Source organism: Ischnura elegans, assembly GCF_921293095.1.
Source record: "Ischnura elegans chromosome 13 unlocalized genomic scaffold, ioIscEleg1.1 SUPER_13_unloc_3, whole genome shotgun sequence".
In the NCBI taxonomy this organism is placed as follows: Eukaryota; Metazoa; Arthropoda; class Insecta; order Odonata; family Coenagrionidae; genus Ischnura; species Ischnura elegans.
Window position 1 is genome coordinate 98795 of NW_025791659.1, and position 11388 is coordinate 110182.

Genomic DNA, 11388 nt, shown 5'->3' on the forward strand with positions numbered 1-11388 from the left:
GGAGCGCTGTAAAAACGAATTTTTTTTCATCTACATAATACCCTGCGAGCCACCTCTAGCGTGTTTGGCAGGGGGTGATCAATCACCAGCAAGCAGCATGCATTTGGACTCCCACATGCACACCACACCGTCCAAAGAACGTCCCGTATAATAACAAACTATACTACTATATGCTGTAAGAAATAGAATATAGAATAGAAATTCAGAAACATGCATTAAGTTTTACATAGGTTAGTGGGCTACACTACAAGTCATGCAATATATTTACGAGTTCTATCGCTGCCGTTATAATCTCTTATTGATCGTGGAAATAATGACATTCGGAATCTTGCTGTTCTGCAATTTATCTCTCTTATTTTATTTATATGATCTGATCTTCCGTAGTGCGTTGGCGTCCGCAAGATATGGTTAACTTCGTCAGAAAAGACACTGCTCTTGAATTTATCGAAAAGGTTTAGTCTATTTTTCAATCTACGGTCCGACAAAGATTCCTATCCGAGTTTATGTAAGAGGTCAGATACACTAACAAGACTATCGTAACGACCTTTCACATACCTGGCAGATTTTCTTTGCACGCGTTCTAACTCTGTCATTGAGCCTTTTTCTTGAGGGTCCCAAACACTGGCAGCGTGCCACGAAAAATAAAATAATTCGCCCAGACCAGCTTGGTTTCCGGCGCAGAATGTCGGCAACTCATCAGATCCTAAGATTAGTTGAAAAAATCAGCCATGGGTTCAATCGCGGACTCACAACGGACGCGGTCTTTCTCGACGTTGCGCGCGCGTTTGAATGAGTTTGGCACAAGGGACTCCTTTACAAACTAAACCAACTCCAATTCCCTCCCTCCGACATTCTCCTCCTCGCCAACTACCTACAAAACAGGAAATTCTGTGTCGCCGAAAGTATGGTAATCTTTTCCCTTCGGCCTATGGAAGCAGGTGTTCCACAGGGCTCATTTCTGAGTCCGCTGCTATTTACACTATACGTCAATGACATGCCAAGCACAAACATCACAACTCTACACATGTATGCTGACGAGACTGCAATCGCAGCCACGTCACGTACAGGAGACGCAAACATTCGGAAACTCAACAGGCATTTAAATCTTCTTCACTCATGGACAACATCTTGGAAAATTGAAATAAACGCAACAAAAAGCTCACACCTACACTTCTCACGACGACAGAAAAACTCTCCACAAACAGCCCCACACATTAAGGGTGTTCTATACCTCCGCGAAAAACGGCTCTGCAGACTTCAGGTTGCTCGCCATTTGCTCGCTTATTATACACTCTGGAGAGAACTTGTTTTGGATATGGTTTAAGCTAAGATTATTGTTATTGGCAAGTGAAAAAAAATTATTTGAAAAGCATTTGTTAATTAGTTATTTGCGCTGAAAAACACAATAAAACGCCTGTTTTCTCGATGTAATTCTACCACGTAGAAAACGCGATTTGAATTTTTTTTTCGGGAAATGAGAACATTCATCCTTCTTCTTGGAAATAAGATACGTTTCATCAATGTAATATTTGTAATAACCACACTATAGCTCAATTTCCCGAGCGTGTTTTCTCAACGTCAAGCGCTTACGATCTTTTCTTCCATGGCGCTGCTGTATGATCCCCCACTCTCGGTGAAAGAGCTTCTCACCCCACAGCAGTCTCTCACACTACCTCCCCTCCATCGTCTCTTGTGACCCCTACATCTGTTTTTTTTCCCTCTATGCTTTCCTCGACCTAAGCTTGCCCGTCTGACCCGTGGTCGGGCCCCAGCAGGCCAACAGTTTTTTTCGTTATTATCCGAAGCCCTGTGTTCTTGTGTTGCGAGCGGCATGTTTGAAACGGGGCTAGCGCGAGTTTTCAAGTTTTCTGTTCTTATGCATGGAAAGTGAAAGGAAATCAAAGAGGAAGCATATCTTTTGTGGGAAGGTGGAAAAGAAGTACTAGGAATAATGGTGAATGTATAAATCCTTTTTAAGTGTGCTACATTATTAACAGTTAGTATATCTTCAGACACGTATTTTCATCCACGTAAAATCTGTAAAAACGTGATGCAGCTAAGAAATAGACTATCAAATTATTTTAACCATTTTAGTCATTACAAACCTGCAATAATAGATGTTATTTACACTACAGAAGGAGAAACTGCTTTAAAGTAAGTACCTACCTCTCGATAATTTATTGGCTGTGACTATAATATACGAGTATTAATTTTTTGTAACCAAGCATTGAAAATAAGAAGAATACAGAGAATATACTGCACATTATCAATTAGATTCTAGGTTGCACCATTGCCTTTTAAGTTCTTGCTGACGCTAACCAAGAATAAATATTTCACCGAGTAGGTAATATAACGTGCATATCTTCATTTCGTGTCTAAATATTTTCAAAAGTAACCGTTATGTCATCAAAACACGATATGAAAAGTATCACGTTGGTTTATTTGTCTCGTATTTCCGACATATATGTTTCTCGATAACTTGCAACCGAGGGAGAAAACTTCGAAAAGTTATTTTCTTATAAAAATATTCTTATTTATTAAAATAACTATTATTAATCATTACATGAGTCACCCAAAAGAAAGAATTTGAACATGAACCACCGTATCACTAAGCAGGGGTTGATGTTTGGTCGATGTAATACAGCGACGACGTCTAGATGACCGAATTTAATCTTTAACTATCTATCTAACTATTTGCGTAAATATGCTTGTTGTATGCAAAAATTAGATACACGAGATCCAATGAACCTGCAAACCAGTTTTACAAGTATAAGACAAGAATTTTACTTGTGTAGCAGGAGTGACGAGAAAACAAACAATACACACGGATAAAACTCGAATGTGGGATATTTATTTCGCTCGAGTGAAGTTATGCAAACTAACTTCGCGTTATATCTCTCACCAACAACCTGCTTCACGTGCTGCTTACACTCTTCTGAGCGATTGATTCTCTCAATGAATTGTTCTCACTACAGGTCGTAATGAACCGAAACTCTGATGATGAATGCAACTTTTCTCAGAAGTGGGCGGCAACTTCCGCGATTTTTCAATGCTAATTTTTGTGAGAATCACTGAACGAGGTAGTTAGTTATTTTTACCCATCCATCGACCGAGTTATTAACTAAAATTAAGATTTCGTGCCAGAGTAAACGACCACATTGCGATATAAATATGCGAGACTTCATGTAAAATACTAGTGCGCAGGATCAGGTAGACTCATTATATTTAACTGTTGAAATTATTCGGCATAATAAGACGTCTAGAAATTTATGACAACTAAATGTAATATCATTAAAAGTTCTTCAGTTTAGAATGATTCTAACATCACCGCAGAGCGGTTGTAGTCATTGGGAAGAAACTAAAATTTCTCAGGAGCATTACCCGACCAATTTTTCTCTACCCCTCGAGTACACTGTATGACCCTTCCGGGATGGAACCCTGCATTGAAGTTAGGTCTTGTACTTAATATGTCTCCCATTTTTTTAATTTCGAAGGGAATTTTAGATCTTATACTCCACTATTATTTAATATGAATGAGAATACATATATACCAAGACTGTTATTTGCCACGAAAAAAACATTTCGCTTATGAAGAAAGATCTGAGGTTTTCCCGGCGTATGCTGTTGTTGAAGTTTATTCGGGATTGCCACCGGATAAGGTTCTCCATCTCTGCCGACGTTTCGATGGCCGAGTCGTCCATCGTCATCAGGGCTTGATGACGATGCCCTGATGACGATGGACGACTCGGCAATCGAAACGTCGGCAGAGATGGAGAACCTTATCCGGTGGCAATCCCGAATAAACTTCAACAACATTTCGCTTATGTTAGCCGCGATTCAAACCCAGATCCTCCCGATTGCCGGTCCGTTACATTACCAAGTAAATTTTTCTAGGCGAATCTTAGACACAAGTAAAAAGAGTCATTGAAGAGTCAGTGAATTTCATATTCAAGGAAAAAAGTTGCTTCGTGGTATAAGTGGTAGCATATTTAACCGGCCATCGGGATTATCCGGGTTCGAATCCCAGGTTAGTCAAATGATTTTTTCATGTCGATTATCATACTTATTTAACCATGCACTAGTGTATTTAACTATGCACTCGTGCGCGTGACTGCGTACAAATTTGCTTGTTCAATGTAGTACTTTGTATGAGTGAGAGCACAAAACCTTTTGCATGTGACGCTGGAATATCCTCTTTTACGAATAACTCTAACCACTACACGGTAGATAATTTTTAGTTGCCGTTCCATGCTTAACAACTTTATTTGGTAGAATGATTAATGATTTTCAAAACGCTCTACATAAAAACATATACTTAATTCAACTTACAAATAAAATCCGAAGATTCAAACGTGATGGAGCGGAATTTTTCCATATTGAAAGAAACACTTGCAATTTTCCACGATTATAAGAAAAGTTAATGTGACCTAGATTTCAATGTTATAACAACATCTTCAACGTACAAATTGTGTGTAATTCATTCAATGTATCTTCTTGGGACTAAGCTGTCTGATTACGAACTAATGGATTCGACTTTGCCAACATTTGGCCCGCTTTAATTTCGTAGGGGATAAATTATTTCTAATGCCTTTACTAATTTACTTTGAAAAACTGCGAGAAATATTCCTCCTTCCGTTAATTATGTAAAAGATAAGGATCATACGATCGATATTCATGGAAAAAGGTTCCGCGCTAAATAAAAGGATAATTATGGTAAAGCTTGAGACTAAGCCGGTAGATACCGTAGTGGTACATGTTAACATACCTACGACGGACTACTAGGATGAAGAAGTTAAAGACGTCTATGAAGATATCACAGCAGTAATCAAACAGGTAAGAGGTGAAGAAAACCTTATAATTTTAGGTGATTGTAAGGAGAAGGCTTTGGGTGTCAATATTAACGGAGAGAAAATAGTATGCTACGATTCGCTGACGACATAGCAGTCATAGCCGAGACAGAGAAGAATTTTTAAAGACTTTGTCAAATATATAAAGGAATATGGCCAGATATCAGTTGAAAATCAACAAAAGGAAGACTAAGATATTAGTATGGAGCAAAAGAGAGGAGGCTAGGACAAACATTAAGCTAAGAAATCAAAAGTTAGAAGAGGTGAAAGCGTTTTCTTACCAGGGAAGCCGAATTACCAACGATGGACGAAGCAAGAAAGAAATAGTAGAATAGCGCTGGCGAAGAGGGCTTACTACAAAAAGATGAATCTTCCTACATCTGAGAATACAAGCATAGAAGTAAGGAAACAATTCATCATATGCTACATATGGAGTATGATTCTCTAAGGAAGTGAGGCTTAGACGTTGATAGCAGCAGGGAAGTCAAAGAGAGGAAGCATTCGAAATGTGTTGCTACCGAAGAATGTTGAATATAAAATTGATCGAACGTGTAAATAATGAATGAGTGCAAAAAAAGTGGGATAAAAAATAAGACTTCTAAAAACCTTAAGCAGAAGACGGGACAACTTACTTGTCCATTTTATGAGACCTGATAGCCTGATGAAAACATTCATAGAAGGACAAGTGGAAGGGAAGAATGGCAAGGGACGCTCCCGAATGAGTTACATTGGACAGGTTATAAAGGATGCAAAAGGGAAGACATATGTCGCTATGAAAAGTCTAGCGGGTAGGAGAGACGAATGGAGAGCTGCGTCAAATCAATCTTAGGATTGTTGACTAATAATTATGATCTCATACCTATAATCCCTCGGTACCTAGAAGAGCAGAAATATTGAGAAGCACACTAGTCCAACAATTTTTACTATTGCCCAAATGTAGCAGTATGAATTTTGTCAACACATTGGCATTAATATCTACTATTGGAATAAGAGAGAGATTCTTCTGTAGGACAATATTGGATGTAATTTTTTTATTTTAAACTACATTTTGATAGCATTAAAATTAAAATTCTCTCTCATTTCACAGGCCCGTATTGTCGGCTTTCGAACTCAGAAGGTCTTGTTTATTGAAGTGAGGAACAGATACTGCTGTATTTGTGCGAGAAGTAGCGATACAAAATCGGAGGTGAAAGAGCAATGCTACAAAAATTGGAGCAAATCCTCGACAGCAATGGAAGCTGACATATTAGTCGAAGGGTTCGAAACAGGTATAAAGATGCGCGAATTAAAATATCATTGGATAATTGGTACGGTAATATAAGGCACGGAATAATTCATTGTTATTGTTCTGGAAGATACTATAATACTGTCATTTCATTCGTAGGTGATGGCGACAGCAGCGTTACGAAGAAATTGATTGAAGTACCACCCTACGGTATCAACTGCCCAGTACTGGACAGTTGATACCGTAATAGAGTGCATAAATCATTTATTGTGCAACTACTGCAACAGGTGGAGGGAAATCGCAAAGAAATTAAACATAATACGGGAAGGGTATCAGTCGCTTTGCGTCGGAAAAGGGAGACAATATCCCATGGAAAGGGACACATTTTCGTTCTTCGGCCGATACTGTAACACTGGACGGAAAAAATAATTTTTCTCGAGCCCTGGTACCATTCCTGCTGATTCTTATATAAAATGACCACCTGAATCCGAATATAACATCCGTTTTCCTCCATCACCCACCATTTTTTGGGGGAAGGCCCCCTATATTTTCATCAATTTTGCAATAATTTGGAGGAATGAAAAGGATTATTTTAGAATTTATATTTCTTATTTGGCTTTTGAGAGTATAAAAGTTCTAAAACATGATAATTAATGGTAAGGATGTACATTTAGGGGGATTAGTTTCCGTTAATGACAAAAAAAACACTTTAAAAATCATCTTTTTTAATCCAATGAAAATATAAAATCTCAGTTTTATATTCTGCATGGAACTAGAAATTATTACATTTCTTTTTTTTAGCGGCGAAATCAAGAGAATTGCCGTCCAATCCTTAGCGGGAGAGGCACTGCGAGGGCCAGAGTAGTAAAGTGAATCTTCCGAGCTATTGCTACATATTTTAATTATTGTTGCTATGCTATACAGCAAAATATTTTTATTAATACTGCTGTTTCTTGCTGTAATGTATTATTATCTTTCGGGGAGGATGATGTGAAATAGAAGCTGGAAATGTTTTAAAATACGTGAAAATTTGCGAAAAATGGTAAAATTGGTCATTTTAATGCGTTATTACACAATTTACGGAGACTAATTTCCCTCAAATCTGCATCTTTACCATTTATATTATTTTTTCAGAATTTTGCACCCCTCAAAACCCCTAGGAAAAATTTAAATGCTAAAATAATCCTTTTAATTTCTCCAAATGAGCGAAAAGTGGTAAAAATTGGAGGGGGGGGGGGGGAGTTCCCCCAAAAATGGAGGTGATGGAGAAAAACAGAGTTCATATTCGGATTTAGGAGGTCATTTTACAAGTGAATTCGAAGGAATTATAATTTGAGCAAAGCTGATCATTTGAATCCACACCCCCTTCATAGTTTTGTAAAATGATATAATGTCAGGAAGCATTTTGTTACCACTTGAGGCAGTAATACTTGCGTCATGGATAATGGCAGAAGTAAGTACTATACGGATTTTATTGAAACGTAGGTATTACAATGCGGAAATGTCGGGAGTAAAGCCAAAAAGGGAAGGATGTAAGACAAGAGCATACCCAGGGTCATAACTAGGGGGGGGGGGGGCAAGCCATAGTCTAGAAGGGGGCGCAAGCCAAGTTGTGACAATTTAGCATGGAAAAGGTGAATGAAACAAATATTTTAAGAAAATTATAACAGCACATTATTAGATTATGATATCATTTACTAGAAAAAATATTTTTATTTTACTTACATATCTTATACCTACTAATGCATATCATTTTTCGTGATTTTAAAGAAAATTTGTTGAATACTTTCGTTTCAATTCAGTACTGATTTTGATGAAAGACTTTTGCGATTTTTGCCTCTGGAGGGGGGACAGCTGCCCCCCCTGCCCCTCGCCTATGATGTAAGGTTCTATTTTTTCTTGGGGGAAATTCAGGAGGAACGTCTGCTTTGTTCTTACTCATCGTCCTTACTGTAGCCAATCTTTTTTTGATAAAGTTCTACTGTTAAAGGCATGCTGGTACACCAATTGTTACTGGTAATATTTCTTCCTTTGCATTCAATGTGCTCTGCTAAGCGTTTGGCAATTTCATGAGGTGAATTGGATTCTTTGAAAGGGCATCTGGCTACGTGCCCATATAAATTTCAATTTTTAGGTAAATTTTCCTAGCATCCACCACAGCAATGACTTCAATACCATATTTCTTTTGCTTTTGGATAGATACTGCGTTACAGGACATCGGCCTCGAAATGGTATAAGTTGGTCAAGGATCGTGATGTACTCTGATGGTGTATTTGTAAATTCAAATTTTTTTGGATATTTTATTAATGAACTCAGTGACTGCGGCTTACTAGTCAATTTTCTTACTTTGTAGTCTAGTGCTAAGGTCATAAAAACTAATGCACCGTAGAAAAAAAATCCGATAGCCCAGTGTACGGGAAAAAATTTGATAGACTTCTTTGCTCCAAATCTCCCTAATATCAACACGGGAAATTTTATACGCACCTGAGAGAAAAAGGGGACTAATAAGAGCTAGTTAATCATCTTCACTCAACTGCCTAGTATCACGATCTCTTGCATAATTTCCAGAAACAGAATTAAAGTAGAGATTTGTGATTTTCACAATTATAACTAAAAATTCTGCGCAAAAAGAGGCGAAATGCTGATGATTCATCACACACACTTTTTGCACATGGGTGTATTCCAGGAAGATGAGTCATCGGCGATTTCATCAAGCCAAATGCGAGCGAATGAATTTTAATCGTCTTCACGATGGATCGGAAGCGAGAATAAATTGTAACACTTTCGGTCGCATCGGGTCAAAACTTCGGTTGCAGCAAAACTAGGGAACACTTTGAATATTAAACGTTACTTAGAGTTAGAATTACAAGAAATTAGAGACCAGAAAAACTCTAGTTCGAACGGCATCATTTTATTAAAAAAACATCGAAGAAAAAGTCAATATGACCCGATGCGATCTATTCAGGGTTATTGGCCTTATTAAAGCTGTATGTGATGTCTGATGCAATATGCAATTTATGATGTTCCTACCATATAAATCAATAAATATTAAAGATGATAGAAAATCAATTTTCGTTCATTCATTAATTGTCATTTGTCTCATTAGTGTTCTCCTTGAATAAACATGTTTCGGAAAGTAACTGTATTGAATACACGTTTTCAAATGGACGTGGGTGATTACTATTTCATTCATACTGAGGAATAACGTAAAAATGTAACCACTTAATTAATTTATTTTCTTTATTTTCTTTGTAAACATTCATCATAATTAAGAGCCCTGAGGAAGGAGAATAAATCTCAGAAACGTTGGCAAAAAGTGTATTTAATTTAAATCATGACCTATACTCCAAAATCATAAACACTACATTGTTAAAAATGTAAAGTTGTACTTTAAAAAAAAGTTTCACGAAGTACGCGCATTTCGGTTAGCGCAATTGACTTTTACGATTTTTTGAATAGCACTTAACAATTTTGTGATATGAACGTTGACCAGCTCTCCCCTTCGAGGAGAGTCGAATAAGGAGAGAACAATGCAAGTAATCGCCTTTCTTCATAGAAGCCTGCCGCACTTCCCAGCCTCGTCGAGAGCGTGCGTATTTGGATTCTTCCAAGAAACGGCAACCGAGTGGCTGAGGTGGGACTAATGCCGCCAGAGAGCAAAAATCAACCTCCGAATCTTGACCACTCTCAATATCGCCCCTCCGCAGTGAAACTTGATACAGCGTCGGGTGTTTTTTTCGGTCGGAGCGAAGCTTGACCCCTCCTCCTTTCCTTTTTTTTCCTTCGATCAGCGACTCCTCCCCTCCACCCAAGGAGGCTTCCCATTCCACTGGCCGTAGCGGCCGACTTCGCAACTAAAATCCTGCGACGGTTGAATTTGGATTTTTGAATTAGGATAGAACACCCTTAACAAGAAACCGATTCCAAGAGCTTCCACGCACAAATTTCTAGGCGTTCTGCTAGACGGTAAGTTAACCTTCACCCCACACCTCAAATCCGTCACCGCTAAAGCCACCGGAGTCCGGCAGGCAATCTCTTGTCTGTGTACCCCTTCCACCCCTCTATCCCACCAGTCAAGAGCACGACTTTACAAATCAATTATTCGACCAGTTGTACTTTACGCGTGTGAGATCTACGCTAAGAACAGAGGGATCCGTAACAAACTTGAATCTTTTCAAAACAAGTCTATCCGCCACCTTTTAAAAATCAGCAAACTTATCCGTATGTCCGACGATCTCTCCGCCCATAACATTCCCAAAATGAATGATTTTATTTCCTCCCTAGTCATTAAATTCAAGTCCAGGCTGAAGAGCACGAATAATACACTACTTACAGACATATGGGACTACGATCCCAGTATCCATACAAAGTATACACTGCCTCATCAAAACTCTCTCCTATGAGTCTTTCCTACTTCTTCTAGTTTAAGTTCAGTCACAATTTTATTCACCCGGTGCGTAACTATTAAGAATAATTTCACTACTTCACAAGATCTTTTGTTTGTTGCCAATTAGCCCAACTGGCTCTCTGTAAAAAAAACTCTTATATTTAGTATGCATATGTCTGAAAAACTGTAAAAAAAATATCCAAGCAGTGGTTAGAAAAAAAAAATATATATACAAGAAAAAAATATTTTAAAAAAATAATAACAAAATAATTATAAAAAAGAACATTTAAAAAAACGCAAAAAAAGACTGAAAAAATTGAAAAAATATAAATATATATAAATATTTTATTATTTAAAAAAATCCACTGCAAGGGAAAAAAAAGAAAAAAAATATATACTATATTCCATAGACTATGCTTTAGTATTTCTCCATTTTATAATATTCATGTTGTGGCAATAACAATGTCACCAATTCTCAAAGTCATTCTATTGTATTTTCAAAAAATTTAAAAATTATGCCATGTCTACTGTTTAGTTTGTAGTTTATTTCTAAATATAAGGTTAGATTTAAGTTTCTTTTTTCTCGCGAACAAAACACTACACAGACAACGATACACACAAGCCATTACGATTATTACTATGTCAACTGGCTGGTTAGGGTGAGCAATCGCTCACCGGGACAGCTGCAGAGTTCGCGCCTTCGGCGCGGTGAATCCATGTGCAAAAAAACACTGGCAGCGTATTCCAAATGTGGTCTAACGAGGGAAAAGTAGCTACTTTCTCTCAATTTGTCGTCGCACTTTCCTAATATTCTTTTAACAAAACCCATTTTTCGCGTGGGCTGATATGTTTTCAGAGTTGAACCGAGGTCCGCAATGTCAAAACCGCCCTTATTTGCAAATATACTATAATATTGAATGATCGTCGAA